This window comes from Muntiacus reevesi, chromosome 9, assembly GCF_963930625.1.
Source record: "Muntiacus reevesi chromosome 9, mMunRee1.1, whole genome shotgun sequence".
Lineage (NCBI taxonomy): Eukaryota > Metazoa > Chordata > Mammalia > Artiodactyla > Cervidae > Muntiacus > Muntiacus reevesi.
This window is the reverse complement of record NC_089257.1, coordinates 7004653-7022571: the sequence shown is the minus strand read 5'-3', so window position 1 is coordinate 7022571 and position 17919 is coordinate 7004653. Positions and strand designations below refer to the sequence as shown.

Genomic DNA, 17919 nt, shown 5'->3' with positions numbered 1-17919 from the left:
TCAATGAGTAACTCAATACCTCTACCAAAAACAATTTTTCCAGGGAGTGTGTTACAACCCTGGCAACTAAAGAACACATTCCAGGTGACCCCTCTTTTCCCACAGTGACCCTCTGAATTGTTTCTCTCTTTATCTATTCCCACACAACTTTTCCAGAATAAAACCCTCTGATAGCCCCCACATAGCATCTTACTGAAATATATGTATTTTATTCCCCTATGTACAATAAAATAAAATATTCTCTGATATTTTTTATAAGCTGCCTAATGTGAATTGTATATAGACACGTATGATCAAGATCATCAAGTGATGGGAGGGAAATGAAGAGTTGAAATATATAGCTGAAAATATATAAGGGAGATAATTTCTGTTATATTAATAGTGCTACTGAAGTATGTAAAGTCATAGAGAAATACAATAAACTTGTCAAAAAATGTAGATATTTGAGGGAATTCCCTAGCAGTCCAATGACTGGGACTCTGTACTTTCACTACCATGAGCCTGAGGTTCAATCTCTGGTTGGGGTATAAGATCCCACAAACAGTGAAACATGGCCACAAAAAAATGTCAGTATTTAAAACTGAGATCACATGACAACACCGTGGGTCTATCTTCAATAACTATCAGTTTGTCCAATGTCTGTGCTGAGCGGGGCATTCAGGGCTTCCCTGGTGCTTCAGGTGATAAAGAATCCGCCTGCAATGCAGGAGACCTGGGTTTGATTTGATCCCTGAATCGGGACGATTCCCTGAAGAAGGGAATGACAACCCACTCCAGTATTCTGGCCTAGGAAATCCCATGGACAGAGGGGCCTAGCGGGTTACAGTCCTTGGGATCAGAGAGTCAGACATGACTGAACGAATAACACTCTTAACTTTTTTGACTTTGGACTGTATTCGGAAAGAATGCCCTAAAAGATATTTCAAGGGAGAGTGTATAGTGATAACACATGGATTATAAACTGAGAAAGGGGAAATGCATAAATAATAAAATTCTTAAATTAGAAACAATTGCATTGATCCTGAAAATCACCTGGATATCCTGAAACAATTTATAAAACAAGCACTGATCCCTGATGGTAAAAATAAAAGCAGATAATACATTTACCCTTTTTCACAGACGGAACATCAAGAAAAAGCACCAGAAGGCAATCTCACTAAATTGATGGAATTTGTTCTCCTGGACTTTGCTGATGTTCCTCATCTCCAGAAGTTTTTATTTGGACTGTTCTTACTCATCTATATAATTATCTTGATGGGCAATGGCATCATATTTCTGATAACAAAACTAGACCCTGGTCTCCAGACCCCCATGTATTTTTTCCTTGGCAACTTTTCCCTTTTGGAGATCTGTTATGTGTCTGTTACACTCCCCAGAATGCTCACAAGTCTTGGGACACAAAGAAGAACGATTTCTCTGGTTGCTTGTGCCCCACAAATGTGCTTCGTCCTTACACTTGGGGCCGCCGAGTGCTGCCTTCTGGCCGTGATGGCCTGTGATCGCTACGCGGCCATTTGTAGCCCTCTGGCTACCCTCTAGTTATGAACCCCAAGGTGTGTGTCCAGCTAGTGGCTGGCTCCTGGGTCAGTGGAATCCCAATCCAAATAGGCCAGACATGCCAGATTTTCTCTCTGCCCTTCTGTGGTTCTAACCTCATCAACCACTTCTTCTGTGACATCCCTCCCATACTCAAGCTGGCCTGTGGGGTCACTTTTCTGAATGAACTGTTGGTCTTCACTGTTGCTGCGCTGTTTGTTTTGGTTCCATTTCTGCTGATACTCGTCTCCTACGGCAGAATCATCTCCACAGTCCTTAAATTGCCCTCAGCCACGAGTCGGGGCAAAGCCTTTTCCACCTGCTCATCTCGTCTTATGGCCGTGGCATTGTTCTTCGGATCAGCCATTGTCACATATTTAAGACCCAAGACGCAGGGCTCAGCGGGAACTGACAGAGTGCTTTCTCTCTTCTACACGATCGTGACGCCTGTGTTTAACCCCGTGATATACAGTCTGAGGAACAAGGATGTCATGATGGCCCTGAGAAAATGGCCAGGTAAACACCTTAGTTCATGCAAAAAGTGACTTGTATTTCAGAACTTGATTTCTTATATGTGTGTTACAAATTTTCAACAGATATTTATCTTAAACTCAATTTATCTGTCTATAAAGTGGTAGCTATTACCAAAATAAAAATTACTTGTAACACTGAGAAACCTTTCTGTCTCCAGTTATACTGTAGTGTATGGGTCAGCAATAGCAAAAAATAGCTCGGGAATTCTATAACCTTATTGTGAAATGTTCTTTTGTAGTAAGAGCTTTAGACAAGAACTGCTATAAGAGGCCCAGTTGTAATACAGACTCAGTTATATCACTTATTGGAAAGCATATTATTCAGTTCCATAGAGTTGTCATGGAAATTTTTAAAACTAAGTTAGTAATGCACATTAATTAAAATGTTATGTATAGTTTGGCCTAGCAATTATTCTACAGAGAAATAATTTCTCAGAGTGAAAAGTACCTCTCATTGGGAATGTAGTTTAATAAATGATATTGTACAATGATATTAGCAATTATTAGTCATCATTTATGTGTATATCATTAAATCCATAATAAGATTTGTTGAGTTGATAAAACAAAAGATATTATTGAAATCTTTATGTACAATAAGATGAGCTTGGAAAAAGTGATGGGAATATTCACAAGTCATATAATATATTTTCCTAGAGATGATAGTAGAGATAGGAAAGTTAGGGTAAAAGGGAAAGGATTTAAATTTTTGTAAAAGCAAGTATCTGCTATAAAAGCACAAGTATTATACACCTTAAACCTTACATACATACACATGTTAAAAATGGTCAATGCAAAAATAATCATCATTGTTAATTATGGAAATCACAGAGTAAATCATTCTATGTTTCCCTTTGTTTTATTGAAATTGTACAGTTTATTACAATAAACTTGTGCTATTCAGGTAATCGAAATAACACAATTTGTATTCATTCTGGACAAGGAAATCTCAATTATTAGTCATGTGTGCTATTTCTGTAGCTACATATTTTTCAAAATTCCATGTATATATAATAATCCTTCATATAGACAGGCAACAGATCATTGCAGAATATGACCAGTCACCATTACTCAAAGTTAAAAAGTATGATGAAGCTTGAACCGTTACTTTTAAAGTTTGTTCCCATAAAAATATATGCCAGTTCTGTGCACATTTATGTGGCACTGGCTACTTCCACATGGATAAGGAGGTGCAGTTACACTTTCTCCCTGGGAGAAAACAGGCAGGTGGCACGTGACCAATTCTGATAATAAAGTGAAGAAGAAAAAACCGACTCTTATTGAGAACCAAGTAAAAAATAAATCACCATGATTTGCAGATAATATGGCTATCATAACCTACTGAAATCTAATGGAAATGATTGAATACAGGGGAGGGTAAAAGAGGAGAACTAAAAGGATTCTTCAACATCCGCAAATCAAACAACGTAATACACCACATTAACAAATTGGAAGATAAAAAACATATGATTATCTCAATAGATGCAGAGAAAGCCTTTGACAAAATTCAACACTCATTTATGATTAAAACTCTCCAGAAAGCAGGAATAGAAGGAACATAACTCAACATAATAAAAGCTATATATGACAAACCCACAGCAAGCATCACCCTCAATGGTGAAAAATTGAAAGCATTTCCCCTAAAATCAGGAACAAGACAAGGGTGCCCACTCTCACCACTACTATTCAACATAGTGCTGGAAGTTTTGGCCACAGCAATCAGAGCAGAAAAAGAAGTAAAAGGAATCCAGATAGGAAAAGAAGAAGTGAAACTCTCGCTGTTTGCAGATGACATGATCCTCTACATAGAAAACCCTAAAGATTCTTCCAGAAAACACTAGAGCTAATCAATGAATATAGTAAAGTTGCAGGGTATAAAATTAACACACAGAAATCCCTTGCATTCCTATACACTAACAATGAGAAAATAGAAAGAGAAATTAAGGAAACAATACCATTCACCATTGCAACAAAAAGAATAAAATACTGAGGAGTATATCTTCCTAAAGAAACAAAAGGCCTATACATAGAAAACTATAAAACATTGATGAAAGAAATCAAAGAGGACGCAAACAGATGGAGAAACATACCGTGTTCATGGATTGGAACAATCAATACTGTCAAAATGGCTATTCTACCCAAAGCAATCTATAGATTCAATGCAATCCCTATCAAGCTACCAATGGTATTTTTCACAGAACTACAACAAATAATTTCACAATTTCTATGGAACTAAAACAAACCTCGAATAGCCAAAGTAATCTTGAGAAAGAAGAATGGAACTGGAGGAAACAACCTGCCTGACTTCAGGCTCTACTACAAAGCCACAGTTATCAAGACAGTATGGTACTTGCACAAAGACAGAAATATAGATCAATGGAACAGAATAGAAAGCCCAGAGATAAATCCACGAACCTATGGACACCTTATCTTTGACAAAGGAGGCAAGGATATACAATGGAAAAAAGACAACCTCTTTAACAAGTGGTGCTGGGAAAACTGGTCAGCCCCTTGTAAAAGAATGAAACTAGAACACTTTCTAACACCATACACAAAAATAAACTCAAAATGGATTAAAGATCTAAATGTAAGACCAGAAATTATAAAACTCCTAGAGGAGAACATAGGCAAAACACTCTCTGACATAGATCACAGCAAGATCCTCTATGACCCACCTCAGAGAATATTGGAAATAAAAGCAAAACTAAACAAATGGGACCTAATGAAACTTAAAAGCTTTTGCACTACAAAGGAAACTATAAGTAAGGTGAAAAGACAGCCATCAGATTGGGAGAAAATAATAGCAAATGAAGAAACAGACAAAGGATTAATCTCAAAAATATACAAGCAACTCCTGCAGCTCAATTTCAGAAAAATAAATGACCCAATCAAAAAGTGAGACAAAGAACTAAACAGACATTTCTCCAAAGAAGACATACAGATGGCTAACAAACACATGAAAAGATGCTCAACATCACTCATTATTAGAGAAATGCAAATCAAAACCACAATGAGGTACCATTACACGCCAGTCAGGATGGCTACTATCCAAAAGGCTACAAGCAATAAATGCTGGAGAGGGTGTGGAGAAAAGGGAACCCTCTTACACTGTTGGTGGGAATGCGAACTAGTACAACCACTATGGAAAACAGTGTGGAGATTTCTTAAAAAACTGGAAATAGAACTGCCATATGACCCAGCAATACCACTTCTGGGCATACACACTGAGGAAACCGATCAGAAAGAGACACGTGCACCCCAATGTTCATTGCAGCACTGTTTATAATATCCATGACATGGAAGCAACCTAGATGCCCATCAGCAGATGAATGGATAAGGAAGCTGTGCTACATATACACCATGGAATATTACTCAGCCATTAAAAAGAATTCAGTTGAATCAGTTCTAATGAGATGGATGAAACTGGAGCCCATTATACAGAGTGAAGTAAGCCAGAAAGATAAAGAACATTACAGCATACTAGCACATATATATGGAATTTAGAAAGATGGTAATGATAACCCTATATGCAAAACAGAAAAAGAGACTCAGAAGTACAGAATAGACTTTCGAACTCTGTGGGAGAAGGTGAGGGTGGGATGTTTCGAAAGAACAGCATGTATATTATCAAGGGTGAAACAGATCACCAGCCCAGGTGGGATGCATGAGACAAGTGCTCGGGCCTGGTGCACTGGGAAGACCCAGAGGAATCGGATGGCGAGGGAGGTGGGTGGGGGGATCGGGATGGGGAATACATGTAACTCTATGGCTGATTCATAGCAATGTATGACAAAACCCACTGAAATGTTGTGAAGTAATTAGCCTCCAACTAATAAAAAAAAATAAATAAAAAAAGAAAGAGAACTGTAATAACAGCAACACCAGAATTCCAGGAACATTTCTAGGCAGAAGTTGGATAAATCCTGAAACTATTATATGTTGAAAAGATTGAGAAGGAAATTAAGAAATCCTCTCTTTTTTCTGTCCTTCTTGCCTAATTAAAAAGAAAAAAAAAAACTTTTTTAGAGAAAAGAGATATCTAATGGGGAAGGGGCAGCACTTAAAAATACTGAAATATCAATAAGATGTGATTGGATCTCTCTCTTTTTATAGAGAATAGCAAATAAAAGTGATATCTTAAAGCATTATGACCTTTTTGGGTAGATACTGACGTTTCACAAGCTAAAAATGTCAGTGGACAGCTTCAGAAATTATTTTCACTTGGGCTTGGCAACTAACAAACCATATCTAAACTAGTTACCACATTCAGTGGTAATAGCTTGCCAAAAATCTGTATCTGTATTACTTGTTTTTAAAATACAATGAATGTGTGCAAATACTACCAATGCTTTGTAAATTACAAATATCTTTATTAGCAACATAATCTTTTGTTACCACTTTGCAATGTAATATTCCTAAAACAAGTCACTTAGAATCCTGAGAAACTAAGCAAACACAATTTTATTATTTAGAAACACGAAAACAGATATTCATTTATGTAGGTTTATATGCTTATCTGTGTGTGTGAGTGTACTTTAGGATAATATTGCTTTTGTGGACTGAAGTCAACTGACAACAAAGAATGGGAAGGTCAATAATATGTGCAAAATCTTTCCAAGATTAATAGCCTCATTCAGGGAAAGTGAAAAGTGAATATGTCTTCATTGTGCATCTGGATTGTATTAATAGCTATGGATTCTTTGCTGCAAAAGAAAGTTCAGGGAATAATGGTAGACATCTCTTTCTTTCCTTTTTTAAAGGTATCTATATATAGGTATCATATGTATAATTGTTTCTTGGAATACTGTTTTGCTACATGTAACCTTCATATTGATAAACTATTTCTTTAGCTGTGACATGAAAGCATGTAAGCTTATTTCACTATCATATATTTAGTACAGAGAACATATATGGAAATAGAATAATAGAATTGGAAGATAAAGAGAAGGTGAACATATAGTCTAAGGGAAGAGTTGAAAAAATATATAAATTATGAAACAAACTTTTAGAGAGTTGATGTTGAAATTTCAAAAAGGAAGATGATTGAGCTTTTCCATAATAAGCTTTACACACAAAAGATATACATATTTATATATGTAAATTTATATTTTGTGTTTAAAGCATTTGGATAGATGATAGATACATAGATAAAAAGAATTTGTGTCTGTGCATGCAGTAACTCAGATGTGAACTTTTCTAGGTGGATTCATTGAACTGATTATGTTTAGAATGATTAAGGTTGTCATATATGCCCTTCCTCAGTGTCTCAGTGGTAAAAAATCAGACTGAAGTGCAGGAGCTGCAGGAGACGTGGGTTTGATCCCTGGATTGGCACGATAGCTTGGAGAAGGGCATGGCAACCCACTCCAGTATTCCTGCCAGGAGAATCCCCTGGATAGAGGAGCCTGGCTATCGACAGCCCATAGGGTGGTGCAAGCAGACACCACTGAAGTGACTTAGCATGCACACACAAGGTTGTCATATATAGGCATGTTGTTGTTGCCATTCAGTCGCTCAGTCCTGTCCGACTCTTTGTGAGACCACGGACTGCAGCACGCCAGGCCTCCCTGTCCTTCACCATCTCCCAGAGCTTGCTCAAACTCATGTCCATAGAATTGGTGATGCTACCCAACCATCTTGAACTCTGTCGTCCCCTTGTCCTCCTGCCTTCAGTCTTTCCCAGTATCAGGGTCTTTTCTAGAGAGTCGGCTCTTCGCATCAGTGGTCAAAGTATTGGAGCTTTAGTTTCAGCATCAGTCCCTCCAGTGAATATTCAGGATGGATTTCCTTTAGGATTGACTGGTTTGATCTTCTTGCAGTCCAAGGTACTCTCAAGAGTCTTCTCCAACACCACAGTTTAAAAGCATCAATTCTTCAGCACTCAGCCTTCTTTATAAAATGTGTCTTTGAGGGTCATTATTCTATGAGAGCCAACATACTTGACAAAACAGAGAATCAATTAATAACTGCCTCAAATATTGGATTTCCATACTGAAAGTATATGTAAACATTAGCAAACCACTGAATATCCAGAAGAAATGGAGTAGCCATCATAGTCAACAAAAGAGCTTGAAATGAAGTACTTGGATGCAATCTCAAAAACAACATAATTATCTCTGTTCATTTCCAAGGCAAACCATTCAATATCACAGTAATTCAAGCCTATGCCCCAACCAGTAATGCTGAAGACGCTGAAGTAGAATGTTTCTATGAAGAACTACAAAACCTTCTAGAACTAACACCCAAAAAAAGATGTTCTTTTCATTATAGGGGACTGGAATGCAAAAGTAGGAAGACAAGAAACACCTGGAGTAACAGGCAAATTTGGCCTTGAAGTACAGAATGAAGCAGGGCAAAGGCTAATAGAGTTCTTCCAAGAGAACGCACTGGTCACAGCAAACACCCTCTTTCAACAACACAAGAGAAGACTCTACACATGGACATCATCAGATGGTCGACACCGAAATCAGATTGATTATATTCTTTGCAGCCAAAGATGGAGAAGCTCTATATAGTCAGCAAAAATAAGACCAGGAGCTGACTGTGGCTCAGATCATGAACTCAGATCATGAAAACCACTAGACCATTCAGGTATGACCTAAATCAAATCCTTTATGACTCTACAGTGGAAGTAAGAATTAGGTTTAAGAGACTAGATCTGATAGAGAGAGTGCCTGATGAACTATGGACGGAGGTTCATGGCATTGTATAGGAGACAGGGATCAAGACCATCCCCAAGAAAAAGAAATGCAAAAAGGCAAAATGGCTGTCTGAAGAGGGCTTACAAATAGCTGTGAAAAGAAGAGAAGCCAAAAGCAAAAGATAAAAGGAAAGATATACTCATTTGAATGCAGAGTTCCTAAGAATAGCAAGGAGAGATAAGAAAGCTTTCCTCAGCGACCAATGCAAAGAAATAGAGGGAAACAACAGAATGGGAAAGACTAGAGATCTCTTCAAGACAATTAGAGATATATTTTCTTAAAAATACATTTAACATTAATGAAAAATATATTTCACTACATTTTCACAGGTCTTATTAGTAATAGGTTTTGTTTCTTTAGGGAATTGGAAAAACAAGAGGATATAGAATCCTGTTTATACATAAGGAAACAAAAGTCAAAATGTGACATGATGGTACTTTTAATTGAGTCGTTCCCACAGAGGAAATATGAAGAGATGGAAGCAGAAGACAACGTATCCACAGCTATACAATTTGTTCTCCTGGGGTTTTCTGGACCTTCCAAACCTCCAAGGGTTACTATTTGGGATGTTCTCCATCATTTACATCATTATCTTAGCTGGAAATAGTCTCTTAATAATAATAACTTGCCTTGACCCAGCTCTGCAGAAACCCATGTATTTTTCTCTGGCAAATTTTTCCTCCTTGGAAATCTGTTACACATCCGTCACTCTCCCTAGGATCCTGGTGAAACTTTGGACTCATGACGGGAGCATTTCTCTGCTGGCCTATGCTGCCCAAATGTGCTTCTTCCTTATCCTCGGAACCACTGAGTGCTTCCTCCTGGCAGTGATGACCTATGATCGCTGTGTGGCCATCTGTGACCCCCTGAACTATCCCCTGGTCATGACCCCAAAGACGTGCCTCCAGCTGGCTGTGGGCTCCTGGGCCAGTGGAATCCCAGTGAAGATAGGGCAAACGTGCTGGATCTTCACTTTTTTTCTGTCATTTGAACCAGATTAACCACTTCTTCTGTGACATACCCCCCATTCTGAAGTTGGCTTGTGGAGACACTTTTGCACATGAGCTGTCGGTGTATGTAGCAGTTCTGCTGGTTGCTGCAGTGCCTTTTATGTTAATACTTGCCTCTTACAGTAAAATCATCTGCACCATTCTGAGGTTGCCAACAGCCAGAAGAGACAAAGCCTTCTCCACCTGTTCTTCTCACCTGTTGGCTGTGCTTTTATTCTTTGTATCTGCTGCCATTACCTACTTAAGGCCCAAATCCATTCACTCTGCAGAAAGTGACAGACTGCTCTCCTTGTTCGACACCATAGTGAGTCCGGTGTTAAATCCCATGATATACAGCCATCAGAACAAGGATGTGATTGCAGCATTGAGACAATTGTCACTTAAAATATAGATTGAAGGCAGGAGGAAATAGTGCAATGGCATCACTGACTCAATGGACAACAGCTTGAGCAAACTCTAGGAGACAGTGAAGGACAGGGAAGCCTGGCATGCTGCAGTCCATGGGGTTACAAAGAGTTGGACTTCACTGAATGACTGAAAAGAACAAAAGTATAGTGTGGTGAGTATACTTATAAATGTTTTAAATGTTTACCACACAGTTATCAGAGAATGGTTTTGAATATTTTCCCCTTAAAAACTTAACCATTTCTAGCTTATAAGTGTGAGGCAAACAGAAGTAATGCAGCTTAGATTAGGAGTAGGCCTTCCTACTTGGTAAGATTATCAGGCCACCTCGATACAACCAATTAGCTTTTGCTTAACACTGACCACTGTTTGCCAATTAGGACCAATTAGCTTTCACTTAATACTGACCACTGTTTGCCAATTAGGAAATTAGGAATGGGGCTAAAAGCCCAAGGAAAGTCCTGCCCACATGAAAGTTTTGACCAATGAAATTGCTTTGAAACTTGTAACCAATCCGCTTAAACCAACAACCAACGGCATGTGCTCACCCTAGAAATTTGTGTAACAGCTTGAACTCGGGGCTCTCTGTCCCGCACCACTGCATTGGTTCCGGCAGATGCCCTGGCTTGAGCCAGTAACAAACTTTCCTTTTTGCGAGTTGCATTGTCTTGGAAGCCTTCTCTCTTTCCGCTCGGGATTCAGACATCGGGCATAACCCTTGGGGACTCGTCTGGGATCCCTTGACTGGGGGAAGAGAACACTTCCAGGACAGAGGGGAAGAATAGATAATAGCACTGGTGCTCAGGAAAACTCAGGGGGCCCGAAAACCCAGCGCTGTGTTGTCGGCCGACGTTTGTCTTTCCGTGTGTTTGTCTTTGGCTCTCCATGTTTGTGTGTGTGCCGGCATTGTCTCAGGCAGGACAGGAAAGTCCAGTGTAAATCTGAGACCCTGCTGTGAAGCAGGAAGGTATCTGACACAGGAAGTCCAGTGTAAATCCAAGACCCTGCTGTGAAGCAGGAAGGTATCTGGCACAGGAAGTCCAGCGTAAATCCAAGGCCCTGCTGTGAAGCAGGAAGGTATCTGGTACAGGAGAAAGCTTTCTATAAAGGGGGGAATGGATTAAACGTTCCAGCCGGCATAAGGCCGAGGCCAGCGAGCGTGCTGGAAGGCAGCCGGCCCTGTGGGAAGGAGAGTTCCTCTCCTGATCCCGAGTCTGGTGAGAAAACTCAGGGGGCCTGAAAACCCAGCGCTGTGTTGTTGGCCGACGTTTGTCTGTCAGTGTGTTTGTCTTCGGCTCTCCGTGTTTGTGTGTGTGCCGGCATTGTCTCTGGTCTCATTCCTACTCTTTTCAGGAGTTTCAGTGAACAGGCGAATGGGTGTGGGGGCAATTGATGAGTCTGGGCTAGGGCTACACTCTGGTGGACTCTGAAGGCCCTACAATAAGTGAGCCTCAGTAACTAGAGCCCGATCGGGTGAAACTCTCCTTTCACTATGATTGTCAGCAGCTGTTGCAGGTGCTCTTTGCCTCAAAAGAATGGGAGCAAATTCTGACAGAAGCGCGGAAACGGGTCCCAGGGGCCGACGGGAGGCCAACCGCCCAGCTTTACCTCGTGGACGAGGGGTTTCCTCTGTTGTGGTCTAACTGGGATTTTGAGCAAACGGAAGGTAGGGAGCATCTCCGAATGTACTGCTAGACTCTAATGGCTGGCCTGCAGGCTGCAGCAAGAAAGCCGACGAATCTGGCAAAGGTAAATTTAGTAAGGCAAGAGCCCACTGAGAGCCCGGCAGCCTTCCTAGAGAGGCTGATGGAAGCTTTCAGGCAATATACACCTATGGACCACCAGGCTGAGGAGTCACACGCTGCAGTCCTTTTAGCGTTTGTAAATCAGGAGGAAATTACAAAAGATAGAGGAATTGGGAGTATAGACAATACAAGATTTACTGAAAGCAGCTGAAAAGGTATTTAATAATAGGGACACCCCAGAAGAAAGGGAAGAACGAGTTTGACGGGAGGAAAGGGAATTAGCTGAGAGAATCAGGAAGGAAGATAGAGAACACAGAGCAAGGGAAAACCGGAAGAACCAGAGGGAGCTAGCCCAGATTCTTTTTGCGGGGTAAAGGCCGGAACAGAATTGAGGGAACCTCGAGACCCCTGGACGAGAGAAAGAGAAACCAGAAAGGTAGGCCCTAAAGAAAGATCAGTGCACCTACTGCAAAGAACAGGGGCACTGGAAAAACGAGTGCCCTAAGAGAGATCTGAGGAGAGGAACGACCCAGAGAGAGAGAATCTCCCCTGGAACTCCAGTTCTATATGCGGGGGAAGACAGTGACTGGGGGAGTCAAGACTCAGCACCCCTCCCCGAGTCCTGGGTAACCATACATGTGGAGGGGAAACCCGTTGGCTTCATGGTAGATACTGGTGCCCAACACTCTGTTTTAAATCAAAAACTGGGACCAATGTCTAAGAAAACCAGCTTGGTGCAAGGAGCCACGGGGCAAAAAGATATTATTGGACCACAGAACGAAAAGTAGATCTGGGGACCCACGAGGTGTCCCATTCATTTTTGGTGATACCAGAATGCCCAGACCCTCTACTTGGAAGAGACTTGTTGACTAAAGTTAATACTCAGATTCATTTTGACCAATGGCATTCCCTGTGGATATGTTGGATAATTGCAGTCATGAGGAACTGGAAAATTCTGCTGAAGATTACATTTTAGATCTGAGGTGTGGGGACCCTGAAAATCTGGAATGTTTTCCAATTAGTCTGTCAAATGTAGGCTTTGTACTTCTCTATGGTGGAGATCAGACCCAGAAAGTTCTTGCTCTTTTTGCACCTGAGGACTCACTCACAGCTGTGGCACTTTACCTTGCTGATCAGTGGTGGGCTATTGATGATATTGTGAAAACATCTGTCCCTTCTAGAGAGGGGCTTAAGCAGGTGAGAACTCTTGGGGAGAGAGTGGCTAAAGCAGGAAATGGAGAGAAATGAGATCCCATTCCTGTGTCATAGCAGTACTGATTATGCTAAGATTCTGTGGAAGGTAAAGCAGAGGCCATTGGGTTTTCCTACAGAGCTGGGAGAATGACAGTCATGGATGGACTTGGACAGCTGATACATATCTTATCCTTAGCCTTAAGAGATGAATAAATACCTGTTGGCCTGGGCTGAAACGGCAGGGATGGGACTGGCCAAACAGAGACATCTGGTCATCATCGAGCTAAAGGCCTAGGCAACTTCTGTGAGGGTGAGATAGTACCCCATGAGCCAGGAAGCTCGGCGGGAGATGACTCCCCACATTTGACGTCTCATGGATGCCGGAATTCTCAAGTGGTGTCAATCCGAAGCCAGGGGGGACAGATTACCTGCGAGAAGTCAACAAACGGGTGAGTGACATACACCCCACTGTTTCTAACCCGTATGCCCTCCTGAGCAGTTTGCTGCCTGAGTACACTTGGTACACTGTGTTGGACTTGAAAGATGCCTTTTTCAGCCTACCCCTGGCTTCCCAGAGCCAGGAGATATTTGCCTTTGAGTGGACCGAGGGGGAAGGCCAACCGGTAATACAATTAACTTGGACCTGCCTCTCACAGGGGTTCAAGAACTCCCCTACCTTGTTTAATGAGGCTCTCAGTGAGGACCTCTACGAATATCAGACTTGCCACCAAGAGGTCATTCTGCTACAATATGTAGACGACCTTATGTTGGCTGGAACCACTGAGGAGGCATGCAGCTGTGCCACTGGGGACCTCTTAATACTGGCTGAGGCCCTGGCGGCACAAAAAGACTTAACTGATGTACCCCTAGACAACAGTGAGCTAGTATGGTTCACTGATGGGAGAAGCTATGTAAAAGATGGGCAAAGGAAAGCTGGAGCTGCCACGGTAGAAGAGTACCGTTGTGAATATGGCTCCGAGAAGTTTTATGCACTGTTTGGCTTTGGTGGGGTCTTAAGTTGTGGTCTGACACACACTGCTGTTGTTCCTCTGTATTTAGTGAAATGCCGTATGCAGGTGGACCCACAGAAGTACAAGGGCATTTTAATGGATTTTCAGTTACACTCAAAGAGGATGGTTTCTGTGGTTTGGCCAAAGGATGGGTCCCGACCTTCATTGGCCACTCCCTGCAGGGGCTCTGCAAGTTTGGCTTTTATGAAGTCTTCAAGGTTTTTATAGCAACATGCTTGGAGAGGAGAATGCCTATCTGTGGCTCACATCACTGTATTTGGCTGCCTCTGCCAGTGCTAAATTCTTTGCTGACATTGCTCTGGCTCCTATGGAAGCTGCTAAGGTTTGAATTCAAACCCAACCAGGTTATGCTAACACTCTGAGGGATGCAGCTCCCAAAATATATAAGGAAGAAGGCATAAAGGCGTTCTACAAGGGGGTTGCTCCTCTTTGGATGAGACAGATACCATACATCATGATGAAGTTTGCCTGCTTTGAGTTTACTGTTGAAGCATTGTACAGGTTTGTGGTTCCTAAGCCTGAAGTGAATGTTCAAAGCCAGGGCAGCTGGTTGTCACATTTGTGGCAGGTTACATAGCTGGAGTCTTCTGTGCCTTTGTTTCCCACCCTGCCGATTCCGTGGTGTCTGTGTTGAATAAAGAGAAGGGTGTCAGTGCCTCTCAGGTCCTCAAGAGACTTGGATTTAGAGGTGTATGGAAGGGACTCTTTGCCCACATCATCATGATCGGCACTCTGACTGCACTACAGTGGTTTATCTATGATTCTGTGAAGGTCTACTTCAGGCTCCGTCGCCCTCCTCCCCCTGAGATGCCAGAGTCTCTGAAGAAGAAGCTTAGGTACGCTCAGTAGATAAATGAAAGCAAATATGGACTGAATCTGCGTGTTGACCAGTGTTTGAGGAAAATGCAACTGGACGAGAGATAATCCAGGCTTGCAAAGCGTGCCAGCTGATGAGGATAGGGAAAAAGCAGTACATGGGAACGAGGTACCGAGGGGAAGCGCCAGGGCAACACTGGGAGATAGATTTCACTGAGGGAAGGCCAGGCAAGTACAGGTATCGCTATCTGTTGGTTCTGGTAGATACCTTCTCGGGGTGGGTGGAAGCCTTCCCCGCTAAGGGAGAGACAGCAGTAGTGGTTGCTAAAAAGATCTTAGAGGAGATAGTGCCTAGGTACGGGCTGCCAGTGACTGTGGGCTCTGATAACGGACCTGCCTTTGTGAGCCAGATTGTACAAGGGCTGGCCCAAGCTCTGGGGATGAAATGACATTGTGAATATAATCCCCAGAGCTCAGGACAGGTTGAGAGAATGAATCGGACCCTAAAAGAAACTTTGACAAAGTTGGCAATAGAGACTGGCGCGGACTGGGTGACCCTCCTTTCCTTCGCGCTCTTTCGGGCACGTAATACCCCTTATAAGCTGAATCTTACCCCTTTTGAGATTCTGTATGGAAGACCCCCTCCTGTGTGTATTAGAACCTGGATGGAAAGGCCCGTATGCTGTTCTTACCACTCCTACTGCTGTCAAGGTTGAGGGGATTGGAACCTGGGTTCACTGCAATCACGTACGGCAAGCCACACCAGAAGAACAGGAAAAAGCGTGAGCAGAATGGAAGGCGAGTCCTCACCCGTCAAATCCTTTGAAACTGAAACTTGTCCGCTTTGAGGTCTCCTAATTCTCCTGCTGATCAGCGATGGGCAGACTCATGAGCTGCTCAACGAGACCTCAGGAATCCACCCTCTGAACACCTGGTGACCAGACCTTTACTTTGACCTAAGGGGAATCTTCCCCGGGGAAGGATCCCGGGGGAAATACCCACAGTTCGGGCCATGGGGAGCCATGGGGACCGGGAGAAAACTCAGCCTAGAGGGGTTCTTCACGTGCCCGAGCAACATAAGAAATAACTGGAAAACCTGTGGTGGCATGGAAAGCTATTATTGCAGGAGCTGGAGCTGTGTAACTTCTTGTGATGGGCCCCGGGAATGGGACATAGGAAACAGAGATTTGGTAGCCCCGAGTGTGACGCAATCCCCAGGGCCAAGTACCTCAGATACGGGGGCAATTTAAGCAAGCTTCACTACCTCTGCAAGGCCAAGGGCTTTCCTCCCTATGAGCCGCTGTAGATGCAATCAGTCACTCTCTTCCTTGTCTGAGGTGGTCTTGCAGAATGAGAGAGGGTTAGACTTGATTTTTCTCCAAAAGGGTAGGGTCTGCGAGGTTTCTATGCAGACCATACAAGAGTGGTAAGAGAATCTATGGTAAAAGTGAGAGAGGGACTGGCACAACGAAAGAGAGAACGGGAAGCCCAGCAGATGGTTTGAGTCTTGGTTTCAGCACTCCCCCTGGCTGACTACCTTAACTTCCACCCTCCTGGGTCCACTTATAGTGTCAGTGGCCCAAGATGGAAAAGAGGAAGATTCCTCTACTTGAACAACAGACAGGGGGGAATGTGAGGCGAGCAGAAGTAACGCAGCTTAGATTAGGAGCAGGCCTTCCTACCTGGTAAGATTATCAGGCCACCTGGATACAACCAATTAGCTTTCGCTTAACACTGACCACTTTTTGTCAATTAGGACCAATTAGCTTTCACTTAATGCTTACCGCTGTTTGCCAATTAGGAAATTAGGAATGGGGCAGAAACCCCCAGAAAAGTCCCACCCGCGCGAAAGTTTTGACTTGTAACCAATCCGCTTAAACTTGTAACCAGTCCGCTTAAACCAACAACCAATGGCGTGTGCTCACCCTATAAATTTGTATAACAACTTGGGCTCGGGGCTCTCTGACCCACACCACTGCGTTGGTTGCAGCAGTGGGCCCTGGCTCGAGTCAGTAATAAACTTCCCTATTTGCGAGTTGCATTGTCTTGGAACTCTTCTCTCTTCCTGCTAGGGGATTCGGACATCAGGCATAACAATAAGATACTTTATATAGTTTAAAGTAATCCACCATTGACTGTGCTTAAATATTTTTTGGGCTTCCCTGGTGGCTCAGACGGTAAAAAAATTCACCTGCAATGCAGGAGACCTGGGTTCGATCCCTGGATTGGGAAGATCCAGGGAGGAGGGAATGGCTACCCACTCCAGTATTCTTGCCTGAAGAGTCCCCACAGATGGAGGAGCCTGGCAGGCTAATTAGTGAAGGGGTCTTCAATATTTCATACCTAAATAATCCTCTATTGTGAGTAAAGAGTAATGTTTATTGCATACTTTATGAAAACAAAATAGAATTCAAGTTGTTAAGACTTTTGGCTTAAATATACCCTAAAACCTGAAACATTCCTTATAGTTTTCCACTTTCATTTTTGGCACTTTTTGATTCAATTGCATGGAAACTGACCAGTAGCAGTTAAATAATGACTATTTGAAGGAGGAATTGAACAAGTGAATGAGTGACTGCATATTACCATACCCTATGTCAGAGGCCTGGCAAAATCTATAGACTTCAAAGAATCAATAGTTACAAGGAGTATGTTTATTTAGCCCACTATACCCTCATGAGGAATTACTCCAATCATCATACCAAAAGAAAATTTTTCAGGCACTGAGTACTTTTCCTAACTGCACATTATAGAAGAATCTCCCTGTTTGTCTCAACACTTTTACTTTGTACATATTTCTATATTCTATGTAGCAACTTTGGCCCCCAAATAATCTGCTTTGAATTATTTCATCTTTTCATCACTGCCTTCCAAGCTACCCCTATGTTATTTCATATTTTAAAAATAAAATATATGTGCTTTTAATGTGAAGAAAATGTTAGAAGCTATTT

At 42.1% G+C, this 17919-nt stretch overlaps 2 pseudogenes; both read left to right on the top strand.

Annotated features, from left to right (window-relative positions):
• The first annotated feature begins 1113 nt into the window (after positions 1–1113).
• On the top strand, positions 1114–2081 carry LOC136175406 (olfactory receptor 10AG1-like; annotated as a pseudogene).
• A 7116-nt stretch (positions 2082–9197) lies between these two features.
• On the top strand, positions 9198–10168 carry LOC136175405 (olfactory receptor 10AG1-like; annotated as a pseudogene).
• The last annotated feature ends 7751 nt before the right edge of the window (positions 10169–17919 follow it).